This window comes from Ursus americanus, chromosome 4 (genome assembly GCF_024610735.1).
Source record: "Ursus americanus isolate L20-20 chromosome 4, mUrsAme1.1.p, whole genome shotgun sequence".
Lineage (NCBI taxonomy): Eukaryota > Metazoa > Chordata > Mammalia > Carnivora > Ursidae > Ursus > Ursus americanus.
This window is the reverse complement of record NC_142130.1, coordinates 81803927-81818275: the sequence shown is the minus strand read 5'-3', so window position 1 is coordinate 81818275 and position 14349 is coordinate 81803927. Positions and strand designations below refer to the sequence as shown.

Here is a 14349-nt window from a genome sequence, read left to right as displayed (position 1 = left end):
CAATCCCGGGGTCCTGAGATCAAGCCCCACATCGGGCTCCTTGCTCAGCGGGGAGCCTGTTTCTCTCTCCCTCTACTGCTCCCCCTGCTTGTGTGCTCTCTCTCTGTGTCAAATAAATAAATAAAATCTTTAAAAAAAAAAAAGTTTAAAAAATAAATAAACTTCTGTTCAGAAGGAGTTCAGTGTTGAGCAAGATCTTAAGACGATCATCAGGAAACCGTTCAGTCTATACTCTGGATTGAAGACAGGCTTGCCGATTAATCTTTCACTCTGTACATATCTGTAAGAAGTGAATATTTCTTATTGCCTATATTTGGAGGTAGAAGTCTGTAAGGAACCTTTAAAATACTGTATTTCAAGTAAGTAGAAGAAAATTCTCCATTCAGTTGTAGAAAGGACAAAAATCAAAGAAATCATCACCCTTAATGACCTGGAGTTCAAGTCTTCTAGATGAAGATATTTTTGCCGGGTACTTGTCTTAACGAGCTTATTTTCCTATGTGTCTTCAACTGAGATGCTGTTAGTAATACCACGGTATAGAGAAATAAGCCATTGCAAAGAACTAGAAAGTTTAATGACCAATATATCACTCACCCCGTAATTATGATTGACTCTTTCTCACTAAATTATCAGAGCTTTTTTTTTTTCAGCAAAATAACTACTGGAAACAGTGGCCACTAGTGAGTCACACTTGCACGGAACAGATGATGATTCAGATATCTTGAGTGTTGCGAAATGCCCAAGAATAGGACAATGCAGTGAACTTCAGATCTCAGTAACGCTCCCGTTAGCGTAGAATTCTCTGTTATGAACAAAAATGAGGATAGTCAGGTAAATTATAATCATGGACATTTTTTTCTTCCAAAAAAGAAAACCTCAACTATGAACTTGGATTAAGAATGTGTAATTTTTTTTTTAATTTTTGTCATTCTGAATGTATTAGATATCAAATCCTGAAAGATAATCTTTTTAAAAATCTTTCTTTCAGCCTCCATTTTTAAATGGCTGTTTGCTGTAGAAAGAGAAGTCTGCCTTAATAAACTTCCATTGAATTTACCTATTTACCTGCCGTTAGAGCTGCCAGTATCAGCTGTAGAACAGAGTACCCCGGGGAGAATGCCTTTTCTGGATTGAGCTTAGTTATCTTACATGGTTCTTCATTTGCAGGAACATTTAAAAATAACTCACTTTTATTTATTTCTTTTTTTTTAAGATTTTTTAAAAATTTATTTGACAGAAAAAGACAGGGAGAAGAGAGCACAAGTGGTGGGGTAGGGTGGGAGAGGGAAAAGCAGATGCCCTGCTGAGCAGGGAGCCTGACACAGGGCTCCATCCCAGGACCCTGGGATCAGGGTCTGACTGAACCACCCAGCGCCCGAAAATAACTCACTTTTAGAGGAGGAATGCAGGTGAAATAAGGTTGGCCACGGCTGCTGATTTGTTTAAGCAGAGTGGGAGTTCCCTGTAGTATTCTCTTTACTTTTGTAGAAGTTTGAAATTTTCTGTAACAGAAGTTGTTGGGGCTGTCGTTTTGTTTTATTTTAAATTCCTTTCTAAATAGGACCTTCATAGATTTCTTCCAGTTTGTCTTGGACTCTAATAGTTTCAGATAGTCTATGTCAGTAGTCTGACTTGCATTTCTTTTATAATCAAACTTAAGATTTAGTGTCAGTTCTGTGCAAATAAGAAGGATACCGAAGTTCAGATCCACTGGCAAAACAAGATTTGGAAGTACCTACAAATGCATGCCTGTTATGTAAAAGTTTGTGCTTTAAATGAGGGCAATTAGGACATGCTTAATGCAATAAAACATCTAGAGGAAAATACAGTGGTTTTATTAGGTAAGGGTAACAGGTGCTCTTGCGGTGATGGGTTTTTGCCAGTCTCAGGAGCTGCTGGTATCGTTAGCATAGCCGTGTCTGCTTCAGTAAATTTGTGCTCCCGTTAGCGTAGAATTCTCTGTTATGAACAAAAATGAGGAAGAAGCTAGCCACACTAGAAAGAAGGAAGGGCAAAAATGGGAATTGGTGTGAAATTGGTGAGAACAGTAAAGGGAGGCTGGCCGGACGGTAAAATCCCTCATGCCAGTGAATTCAGCTCTGGCCTTGCTCGCCACTCTGCTTTCCTGAGGATTCCCATCTGTCTGTGCTGACTCCAGTAAATCCCAAATCCCTACGTCTAGCAAAAAAAAAAGCCTCTCCACTAAATCCCAGTACCATATCCCAGATGATGAGAATATCCCACACATTTCCCACACTCTAGTCAGTGTCAATAAAGAAGAAATTACTGTGTCCCTCTTGAAATTGATTCACATTGCAGTCTCAAGTATGGGACCTCCCACTTGGCCAGTATTTCTCCAAGACACCTTCCTCTCCTTCAGCCATGATTTCTTGCCAGTCTCAAGACCTGTAAATTGTTCTTTCTTGCTTAAAAAGTGGCATCCTTCAATACTCAACTCCTTCCTTAGCACCCAACAGTGTTGCACAAAACAAATCTCTTTCCCCGGCTGCAGCAGCTGTAATTCATCAAGCCAACAAAATGGGTGCAGTTGGCAAAGGTATCAAAAAAGAATAAAGCGCAGTTCTAATACTGTAACTAATACCATTTTATAGTATTGTCCCGTATAATTTCCATGACCCTCTGCTATTTGGTTATCTGCCCAGTTCACATACTTTGACACTCGATTTATTAAGTATGTTGCCTAGTTTCATTTTCTTGTCAATCAGAGTGTGAGGCTATTTATTTGATTTGCTTCACCAATAAGTATGAATTATCAAAACCACACTATTAGTTATATGAAAGCTGGGTTGGTTTATTATTTTATAATAATTTTTCAGTTCTGCTTGAATTATTATGTGCGGGTTCCCAGGCACAGCCATATATTACTTCATGTCTTCCCTTTTTAAAAAAACAAAAGACATTTGCATGCAAATTATGAAGTTTCCTTGCAAGGAAAGGCTTAAGGCATTGTTTATAGAGGTGGGAAAGTCCCCTTATTCATTTAACATAGCTGTTTAGGACTTTGCTTTTTATTCAGCAAATGACAGAATCAGTATTTTCATGAAAATATGCTTCCTCTTCAATGTCCATATGCTGTTTTAACCCTTCCAGAAGAAGCAGAATCCCTTCATCTCTGCTGTTCAGCTCAACCTTGGCTTTGTCAAATTGCTATTTCAAAATGATTGGGGCTTTATGCCCTTTGTAATCTTCTTTAAATCTTTGCTAAAGGGATTCTTTTCTACCCTTTCTATCAGCACTGAGGTTATTTATCAAAGTGTTTCATTTTGTAGCCACCTCAAGGCTGAAAATATTGGCGCTCACCTATCAGAGAGGGCTGTCTCGCAGAACGCTATAATGACCAATTTATGAGAAAGGCAGTAGGAAGCAAAGGGGAAGGAAGGCATCATTGTTTCATACCCTGGGCTTTTTTTCTTCTAGCATTCAAAATTAATAAAAACACGCATTATTATAAACCAGATGTTAGAAGAATCTCTGCCTGAATAAATCCACAGTGAATGGGGTAGGAGTGAAATATGTGGCAGGAGATCAAGGAACTCGTGCTCATGAAGGAATGCTTATAATTCATTATTACAATTTTACTATGGCCTCTTGATAAAATGTTCTACTCTTTGGGGAAAATTCAGCATGCTTGTTTCAAAGACAGTGTTTCCATTCTCTGCCCCTAACAAACCTACTGATTTGGGGATTTAATGAATCCAAAGTAGTCTAAGTTTAAAATAGAATATTTATAGCATTTGCCAAATGAACAAAATGGAACATTCATTTCTACTGAGAATTTTAAGTATCCTTATGTATAATTGTTAGTCAAGGAAGAGCATCTAGGAGAAAATAAATCATAAGAGAGAGTGAGTGATAGCTATCAACTTATTGGACTCATGCTCCTTGTTTTTCAGAAGGAATGGCTTTTAAATGCATGTACATTTATTATTTTATAGCTGATTTAAGTATTTGGAAACAAGAACATTTATTTGTCTCATAAATTACCAAAGACATGTTCCTTCTTTAGTTTTATGATAGTCTCCGGGCTCCTTTTCATATGTTCCCCAGTGTGGTCACCTGAATTACAAGTATGACCAATGTTTGTTTGCCTACCTCTTAAATGTATTATCTTTGCCCCCCTCTTAGCAAGACAGTTGCTCTTCCAGAATAGACCCATTTGTTTCATTTATTTATGTTTAAACTGAGGTGTAATTGACATAAAATAGGATACTGGTTTCAGGTCTACAACATAATGATTCGATAGCTATATATGTTGCAAAATGATCACCATAATAAGTCTAGTCAACAACTGTCCCCATAGAGAGTTACAAAAAAAGGGTTTTTTTCTTGTCCTGAGAACTTTTAAGATCTCTTAGAAGCTTTTAAATATGCCATACAGTCATATTAATTATAGTCAGCATGCTGTACATTATGTCGCCATGACTTATTTTCTAGCTGAAAGTTTGTACCTTTTGTCCCCCCTTTATCCATTTTGCCCACCTCCCAACCCCTGCTCCTGGCAAACACCAGTCTGTTCTCCGTGTCCATGAGTATGGTTTTTATTAGATTCCACCTGTAAGTGAGACCATATGGTATTTGTCTGTCTCTGATTGACTTATTTAACATAATGCCCTCAATGTCCATCCACATTATCACAAATGGCAAGATTTCATTCTTTTTTGTAGCTAAATAATATTCCCTTGTATGTAGATGAATATAAATGTGTGTGTGTGCGTGTGTGCACCACATCTTCTGTATCCATTCACCTATAGCACTTGGGTTGTTTACCTGTCGTGGTCATTGTAAGTCATGCTACAGTGAACATGGGGGTGTTCTCATTTTCTTTGGATAAATACCCAGAAGTGAAATTGCTGTATCATATAGTTTCATTTTTAATTTTTGAAGAACCTCTGTATTGTTTTCTGTACTGGTTCCACCAATTTACATGTCTACCAACAGTGCACATAGGTTCCCTTCTCGCCCCATCTTCACCAACACTTGTTATTTCTTGTCTTTTTGATACTAGTTCTAACAAGTGTGAGGTGAAATCTCATTGTGGTTTTGATTTGCATTCCCCTGGTCATTTGTGAGGTTGAGTATCTTTTCAAGCCGTTTGTGTGTCTTCTTGGAAAAATGTCTGTTCAAATCCTCTGCCCATTTTTTAATTAGGTTGCTTTTGTGGATTTTTGTATTTTTTTGTTTTTGTCTTTTGTTTTTGAGTTGTAGGAGTTCTTCATATCTTTTGGATATTAACCTCTTACTAGATAAATGATTTACAGATATTTTTCTCTCATTCAGTAGGCTGCCTTTTCATTTTGTTGATGATTTCCTTTGCTGTGCAGAAGCTTTTGAGTTTGATATAATCCCACTTGGTTATTTTTGCTTTTGTTACCTTTGCTTTTAGAATCAGACCAAAACTGATGTCAAGGAGTTAGTAACTACCTCTGTTTTCTTCTAGGAGTTTTATGGATTCAGATCTTACAGTCAGGTCTTTAATCCATTTTTAATTCTTTTTTATATGTGGTATAAGATAGGGGTCCAGTTTCATTCCCTTGCATGTGGCTGTTCAGTTTCCCCAGCACCATTTGTTGAAGAGACTGTCCTTCAATATTTTTGACTCTTTTGTCATAAATTAATTGACCATATGTATGTGGGTTTATTTCTGGGCTCTGTTCTGCTCCATTGATCTCTGTGTCTATTTTTATGCCAATACAAGCTCCAATAGAGCTTTATAATCTAGTTTGAAATCAGGGAGCATGAGGCCTCCAGCTTTGTTCTTCTTTCTCAAGATGGCTTTGGCTATTTAGAATTTTTTTGCATAGAACCACTTATTTTATAAATGAGAAAATGAAAATACATCGTCAAGTGAACCTGCATATAAACAATTTAATCTTCAAAATGGGAAAGTATACTTGACAATAGCACCCTAATTTTCTGATGCTTTGATTGCCATGTTGGTATGTCTCTAACCAGCAAAATATAGACCTGTCAACACCAGTGAATTCATACCTCATACCCAACTGGTCTGCAAACAATCTTAGGAGGTTACAGCCCTGAAGTATTGAACTTGTCCATAGTGGCTAGATTTTTGTGTATCTCGCTCTCTCTACTTTTTTTGGATGTGATATATAAGCTGTCTTTTTCTTTCTTAGGAGTTTAATTATTGAATCTAAAACTACAATGTATGTATCATCCCAGATGATCTGTGGCTATCCTTGATAAAGTCCTTTAGAAGTTGATATATATAGGGGCGCCTGGGTGGCACAGCGGTTAAGCGTCTGCCTTCGGCTCAGGGCGTGATCCCGGTGTTATGGGATCGAGCCCCACATCAGACTCCTCCGCTATGAGCCTGCTTCTTCCTCTCCCACTCCCCCTGCTTGTGTTCCCTCTCTCGCTGGCTGTCTCTATCTCTGTCGAATAAATAAATAAAATCTTTAAAAAAAAAAAAAGAAGTTGATATATATAATTTATCATATGTAAATTATTGATACATAAATTATTCAAGAAAATGGCAGTGGTTATCCTGAATAATTTTTTATAATTTTCCCTTCTGGCAAGTAGATATTTTCTCTTCTTTATTTCTAACCCATAATTTTAAAGGAAAATCAATCCTATAGCAATATTAAAAAGAATATACTTTCTCCATGACCCTGGGTGGCTCGGTCAGTTAAGCATCTGACTCTCGATCTCAGCTCAGGTCTTGATCTCAGGGTTGTGAGTTCAGGCCCACGTTGAGCTCCACACTGGGCGTGGAGCCTTTTTTAAAAATATATATATACTTTCTAGGAAGAATGAATGTCAAAAGGTTTTATTTAAATAAATAAGCATAACCTCCACTGTTCTGACGTTAAATTGTATAATTCAGTGTGGCACATTGATCTTGTTTGTTGTGATACAGGTGTACACTGGCCGTCATTAGATGACTCAAATATCAACCACATTGTTCATTTCGTGCCATTGCAGGGTCTCCCTATAGATTAGTTTTTCAGTCTAAATAAGTATCCAGATCTTCTGCATGTTTTTTAATTGGGTTGTTTGTTCTTTTTATTATTGAGTGGTAAGAGTTCTTTATCATAGTCCGGATACTCGACTTCTCAAATATATGATTTGAAAATATTTTCTCTTTCTGTGGGTTGTCTTTTCATTTTCTTGATATCCTTTGAACACACAAAATTTTTAAACTTTGATGAAGTCCAGTTCAGTGATTTTTTTGTTGTAACTGCTTGTGCATTACTATGTTTAAGCATCATTGTCACATCCAAGATCAGAAGATTTATACCTATGCTTCCTTCTAAGAGTTTTATACAATTTAGTTCTTGCAAATAAATCTTTGATTCATTTTAAGTTATTTTTGTTTTCATTTTGAGTTAATTTTTACTAGTGGTGTGAGGTAAGGGTCCAGTTTCATTCTTTTACATTTGGATACCCAGTGACCCAGCACCATTTGTTGAAAAAGACTACATTCTTTCTGCCTTGAATGGTCTTGGCAAAAATAAGTTGACCCAAGATACGTGGTTTTATTTCTTGACTCAGTTGCATTCCTTGGATCTATATGTCTATCTTATTACAGTATGACATTGTTTTGATTAGTAACTATGTAGTAAGTTTTGAAATTGAGAAACGTGAATCTTCCACCTTTGTTCTTTTTTAAGATTATTTTGATATTTGGGGTCCCTTGCCTTTCCATATGAATTTTAGGGTCTTTCCCTCCCCCCATCTCTGTAAAAAAGATCACTGGAATTTTAAAGGGATTGCCTAGATCTGTAGATGAATTTGGGTAGTACTGCTATTGTAATTCCTGTAATGAAGTCTTAACACTCTAGCTACTTGAACAGATACCTACTATGAAATGATTCCACTTTGACCCCATTTAGAAGGGTCACTGTTTATAGAAGTAGAAGGAAAATTGATTTCGCAAACTGTCACCTTTTACTCCAAATCTTGCTTTTCCTTAAATCGTGATGACTAAGATCAGTAGTTTTTGTCTGTTCTCATGCCGTTTCTCTTACTTGTGTGTGTGGACACTTCACCCAAGTAGGGGAAGCTTAACGCGGTATCTCCCCCACCAAGCTCTGCCTATTCCTATCCTGATCCAGTACGGGTCTCAAGTTTATTTCTTAACCCACCAGCTCTTATGTATGGCCCTGTAATTTGAATCAAAATCCAAAAAGAAATCTTTAGTAACTAAAAATGATTGAGGAGTGAAGTCTGACCACAGCAGTGGCTGCTAGACTACTTCCTGGCGTAGCACCCTACAGCAGATGTGTCCTGATTTTTTTTTATTTTTATTTTATTTTATTTTTTTTTTTGGTAGAGTCTTGGGAACAACTAGTGATTTTTAGCCTGGAAGAGGAGCTGGTTATTTTGCCTTTCACAAGCAGCTGCCTTCAAGGTTCATATTTTAAAAGAGGAGGGGGGAAAATGTAGTAGATCTGCCATGCTGAATATAGAGATGCATTGAAATTGAGATTAATTTTGAAATATATTTCCACAAAGACTAACTGGCAATGAGATGAATGTGTTTGCGTGTGAGAGTATGGAAGGAATGTTAATTTGCCTCTTGCTGTTAAACTCAAACAGATTTTGCAGTGTATTCCCCTAGTGAGTCCCATTACTTTTTGTGAACTGTTCTCCTGTCATACATACGATGGCCTCTTGAGAAAGTAAGTCGTAGGCAGTAGGGTACATACCTGATCAACAACAAGAGATCAATCCACTAACCTGTTTCAAATTATGAGACAGTTGTATGAAGGAATGTTGACTGGCTATGAATCAAAACACTATTCAGGGAGAGTCTTTTGGACTTCGAGTCAGGAACAGATGGTCAAAGGGCCAAGGCCAGGGGCGTTACTTAATTTCAGCTACTGTTCACAGATGTATTAACCTAAGACAGTGGGTATAAAATAGCCTATTTAATGTGTTTGATTTTTTGTAATTATTCACTTACGTATGCTCATTAAAACATGAGTTAAATCTTCCTGTATCTTTGAAACAGTAAACGGTGACCCCTCGTAATGTCTTGTGCACGCCCCTGTCTTTGCTCTTGGTTTGGGTGGCACTTAGATGAGCCTGCCCCTCTCCTGAGAGCAGATAGAAAAATCATGTGTTCAGCTTCGTCTTTCACATTGAACTTGGTAAACCCAGTCCTAAGACTCACAGAGACCATAGATATTGTTATCTTAGAGAAGGAAGAAGGGGCAGCTGCAAGTTTCTTGGCTCTCAGAAGCAATAGCCTGAGCCAGCTTGGCCTTGGCAAACTCTTCATCTCTTCTCTTTCCGAGGCCGTAATGGTGACATGGTGGCTCTGAGGCTCTAGCAAGTTGCTTCTGAAGGCTTGCCAAGTTAGGAAGGAACTTCCTGGGGATGAGCAGTGGAGGGCTGGAGTGCAGGAGGGAACATATCTTATATAATACAATTATACTTATTAGCATTTCCTAGTGTTTTTATTTAGGAAACTCTAGAAGCAAACCAAATTTCACATTCTGGGTTTGGGGCAGGGGTGGGGGGAGATTGAAAGAAAGATTGCTGTTCAGAATTTTGAATTAGTCACTCTTCTGCCAAAAGCCTACCTTCATCTTGTTGATACTAAGACTTGAAAGAATTAAAATGGGTTTACTTTCAAGTGGTAGTCAGTATATTTGATAGAAAGGGAAGTTGCCAAACATGCTCTTTTGGATATGACATGCACCGTAAGAAAAGTATTATGTATGTAGCTGGATGTGAAAGCATTAATCATTCATAATGTGACCTTTCTGTATTGCATTAAAACTGTTTTCTTTACCTAAAGACTATGACCAAATAACACAGGCTTCTTGCTGTTTGTAAGTTTCGAGTCATGCCAGTAAGCGGTTTTCTAAAATTTTCACATATGAAACTTTGTTGTTATAGTTAATAGTTAACAATTTTTAAATTGTTATAGTTCTCTATTATCAAACAGATTTTATCAAATAAAAAGGAAACTACCATTATCATTGCCACTGAGATATCGCTAGCAAACATCTTAATTCTCAGTCACCACTTAAGAATTTATAAGCAGTACTAGAAGGTTTCAGAGGTAAATCTGTGGTGCTCACTTCAGCACGTCTCCTAAAATTGGAACAATACAGAAAAGATTAAATGGCTCCTATGCCAGTATGAAATGCAAATTTATGAAGCATCCCCTATTTTTTTTATTTCACTTATATCTAGAGAATGACTAGATGCATCTAGAATAATAAATTCTCAGAGACCGAAAGTAGAAGAATAGTTGTCAGGTCCTGAGGGAAGGAGGGAATGGGGAGTTCAGGTTTAATGGTGCAGTTTCAGTTTGGGAAGATAGAAAAAAAGTTCTAGAAAAAGATGGTGGTGGTGATGGTTAAAATAGTAAGGTTTATGTTTTGGGTTTTTTTTTTTGAAGATTTTATTTATTTATGTGACAGACAGCCAGCGAGAGAGGGAACACAGCAGGGGAGTGGGAGAGGAAGAAGCAGGCTCCCAGCGGAGGAGCCCAATGTGGGGCTTGATCCCAGAACTCCAGGATCACTCCCTGAGCCAAAGGCAGACGCTTAACAACTCCGCTACCCAGGCGCCCCAAGGTTTATGTTTACGTATATTTTACCACAATAAAAGAAAAGGACATATGCATATCATTTGCTATCATGACTAGCAAGGAGATCCAACCATTAATCCAGGATGTTGGATCTTAATGAGTACTTATTAAACACCTACCATATTCCAGATTCTATGCTCAGATATATTGCAGGTGTGGGGCAGTCTTTCCTACTTAGAATCCGCCTGTGGAGACTTGGGGGAAATCGAGTTGGAAAGGAAGGAGGCTGCACTTGTTAAGCTGAGGGATGTTGATTGCCGTGTCTCTTGCTATTAGGTAGTAACATCTGACAGCCATTCCTTACTGGCACCATCGCTCACTGAAGATTATTAGAGAAGGGAACCTTAGTTTTCAGCTGGCTCAACTACATCGTTTCATAGGCTCAGAGTAACTGGGATGGACCGCATCATACGTCTGGTCAGTAAGCCTCCCTGCTGAGGCCAAACTGAACAAAACTGGGTTCAGGAAGCTATTTGGTCAGCTTCTACAACTTTTTTTAAAAATTTTTAAAAGATTTTATTTATTTATTTGATAGAGAGCTCACAAGCAGGGGGAGCAGCAGGGGGAGAGGGAGAAGCAGGCTCCCAGCTGAGCAGGGAGCCCCATGCGGGGCTGGATCCCAGGACCCTGGGATCATGACCAGAGCCGAAGGCAGACGGTTAAGCGACTGAGCCACGCAGGCGTCTCTTCCACAACTTTTCTTTGAAAATGGCCCTCTTTTAGCAGATACAACTCAGTAAAGATGCTTCTGAAGCTCGAAGACGCAACACCCTCGAATACTTAAGTCAGTGTTGAGGCGTTTATAAAGGACATAAAAATCAGCTGCATTCTTCATTTTGCAGGATTTTTTTGTCACGTTTGTACTCTCTGTTTGCTTAGAAATCATATACGAACATATGAAAAATGACAGCTGCCATGCCTTCTCGTATATAATTGCCGTTAGATTTCTTCTGTGCAGGACGAGCCCAGATTTCTCTGAAAGCACAAGGTAATAATCCTTAGCCAGGGCTTAATCGTTTGTGAGGGCTCCGACAGAAAGGTTTTAGCTCTGTGAATGCCAGCAGCTGAAGCCCTTCAGATCGTATGCATCATGAGCCTGCCTCCCAAGCCAGGGCGGGCTCATGTTCACGACCGTGCGAGCACAGAGCACAGTTCATGGGTTGCCACTTAAATGTGTTTAGAAAAAGGAATAGAAGAGGAGAAAGGTTTTATGGGTCTTTTTTGTACGTTTATCTTCTGTACTTGATTTTCTTCTTTTGATGACTGATTTACTTTTGGCTCTCTTTTCTTAAAGACTCATTTGGTCCCCCAAAATAACGACGGACAGCCATAGCAGATACTAACTCCTTTTGTCCCACAGGAGCCTGACGTTCCAGTAAAGCTGATATTCTACCTACAGTCCCAGATGCATTTATAGGCCCTGTTCCATCCACACCCACGCCCAATCTTGGCCTGTTGAGATCCTGTTCCTCTTTCAAAACCCCAGCTCTCATGTCCTCTCCCTTTTTAAGTCTTTGATTAACACAAAGCATCTGCCCCATGAGCACGTGTGTCTACTATTGCTTTAATGGGTACATATCAACTAATAGCCGCATCCTAAGTATAAGCTCTTTGAGGGTATGAATCAAATCTCATGCATTTGTGTCTCCTGAAGGAGATTTTTAAATATCAGTAACTACAAATGCCCGTCTTCAAGGAATTCTTCAGTTAGAACATCCTTGGGTCAGCCACATTAGGATCCCCCGCGAACTTGTTAGAAATGCACATTGTCTGGTCCCACCCCTGACCTCCTGAACCAGCAACACCAGGGTGGGATCAGCGATCTGTCTTTCAGCAAGCTGTCCAGGTGACTCTGATGCATGCTAAACTTTGAGAACTACTACTGGTTGAGAGTGTATTTCACTTAGTGAGCAGTGAATAAACAGTGACGATCTATCCTCCGTGAGCACCTCAGTGAGCCAGTCCATTACCTACACAGTTCCGTTCTAAATCCACATGATAAAAACTAGATGCCACAAAAAGTGTTTAGGTGCAAACCTAAATGAATTATTCTACCTGACTAATTCATAGAATACAACAGCTCCAATTCACAGGAACAGACACAGAATCGCCGAGCGATCATCGGTGAGGCACGGCTGTGCATGCTTAACTAGTACAAAGCAAAACATAATTTTTTTAAACCATCAAATTACTAATTTAAAAAAATTTGTCCTACTACTGACATGAAAGAGTAAGTGAAAAGGCACTTTCGTAAGCTACAGCTCAATGTATGGGTATCACCTATGGAACTATTTGACTCTACCTCATAAAATATGGGATCTTTTCTAATTTAGCACCAGATGCCTACAGATACATACACTGATTGGTACATGTGTGGAGAGAGGCACTACTCCTTATAACTTTGACACCCCTCGGTACTGTTGATATATTTTTTTTAAGATTTTATTCATTCATTCATTCATTCAGAGAGTGAACATGAGCAGGGGGAGGGGCAGAGAGAGAGGGAGAGAGAGAATCTCGAGCAGACTCTGTGATGAGCATGTAGCCCAATGCGGGGCTTGATCTCACGACCCTGAGATCATGAACTGACCCAAAACCAAGAGTCGAACACCCAACCAGCTGAGCCACCCAGGCGCTCCTGTTGATATTTTTTTGATCAGCATTACTACCTTTAAAATAACTATAAAGAAAGGACAAATGACCTACAAGACTCAGGATCCCCTTATCAGCCAACTCATTGTATTTCTCCCATTTGGGGGTTCAGGGTCCCTAAAGTTATAAGGAAATTGCAGTATGTGATGTTGGCTGGAATTGTAACATTCCAAGAAACTTAGGTGGAAATGGTCGAAGCCACCAGTCTAAATAATCAGTGAACATGTTAGTTCATCTCTGTTTTCTTCTCCCAGGATTTTATATAAATTCTGTGGTCACCCTGGAGCTCTTAGTTTCTCTCTCATTCTGGTAAAAAGGAAGGAAATACTTTCTCATACACTATTGCTATCCTCTCTTCCTATTTATTGGGGTAGTTGATGTCAGTCAAAATAAGTTCTTAGCTTTTTTTTAATACTGAGAACAAACACTTGGAGCAAACCAACCAAAATTTGTTTTGAGGATAGTAACAGTGGCAGGAACAGCCCCTCAGTTTTCTGCTAAGAATCAAACTGAATCGTTTCCAAACTCCTGTTGGCAGTGCCAGCCATCATGAGGGAAAGAGAAAAAGGAAGCTGTTTTAAGAAATACCTAAATTTCCTTTAGATATAAGAGAAACGAAGGCAAGACTGTCCGTGAATATACTAACACGCAGTTATCAAAAACAGGCGTGGGGGCTCCTGAACAGCCTCTCTGTTGATTATCATGGAGTCCATATGGAACGCAGATGTTGTATGACGATATGAGAGAGACCTTGCTTTCTCGATCTCTTTGATGGTGTGGACCTGCATCCGCACTGCTGTCTGTCCCTCTTCAAAGGAACGGAAAAGTGGAATCAAGCCTCTCAATTTTCAGACTAAGGATTTGGGGTGATTTAGTGGCTTGATCAATATTAGCATCTGTGAATGTTCTGTAAAAACAGCCAAGGCCCAAGGGGTTCAATGTGTCTTGCCAGAGCCCTTCGGAAATCAAAGCAGGTCTTCATGTACTTGGGTGTGAACAGATATGCTTTTTAAAAAAATAGTCCCGTTAGAACAGAATTGGGAGCCCTCTGTGGGAGATTGGGTGTGAGTGTGCTGGTTTTCTGAGGCCTTGTCCGTCTGGGCTGGAGC

General features: G+C 39.0%; 1 protein-coding gene and 1 non-coding gene across 7 annotated transcripts in view; both read left to right on the top strand.

The window, feature by feature from the left end:
• APP (amyloid beta precursor protein) overlaps positions 1-14349 on the top strand; it is a 256673-nt gene that overhangs the window by 196669 nt on the left and 45655 nt on the right. The window lies entirely within an intron of this gene.
• LOC123784462 (U6 spliceosomal RNA) lies at positions 10066-10168 on the top strand. Its single transcript, XR_006777455.1, has one exon. It is a non-coding gene; the product is annotated as a U6 spliceosomal RNA (small nuclear RNA).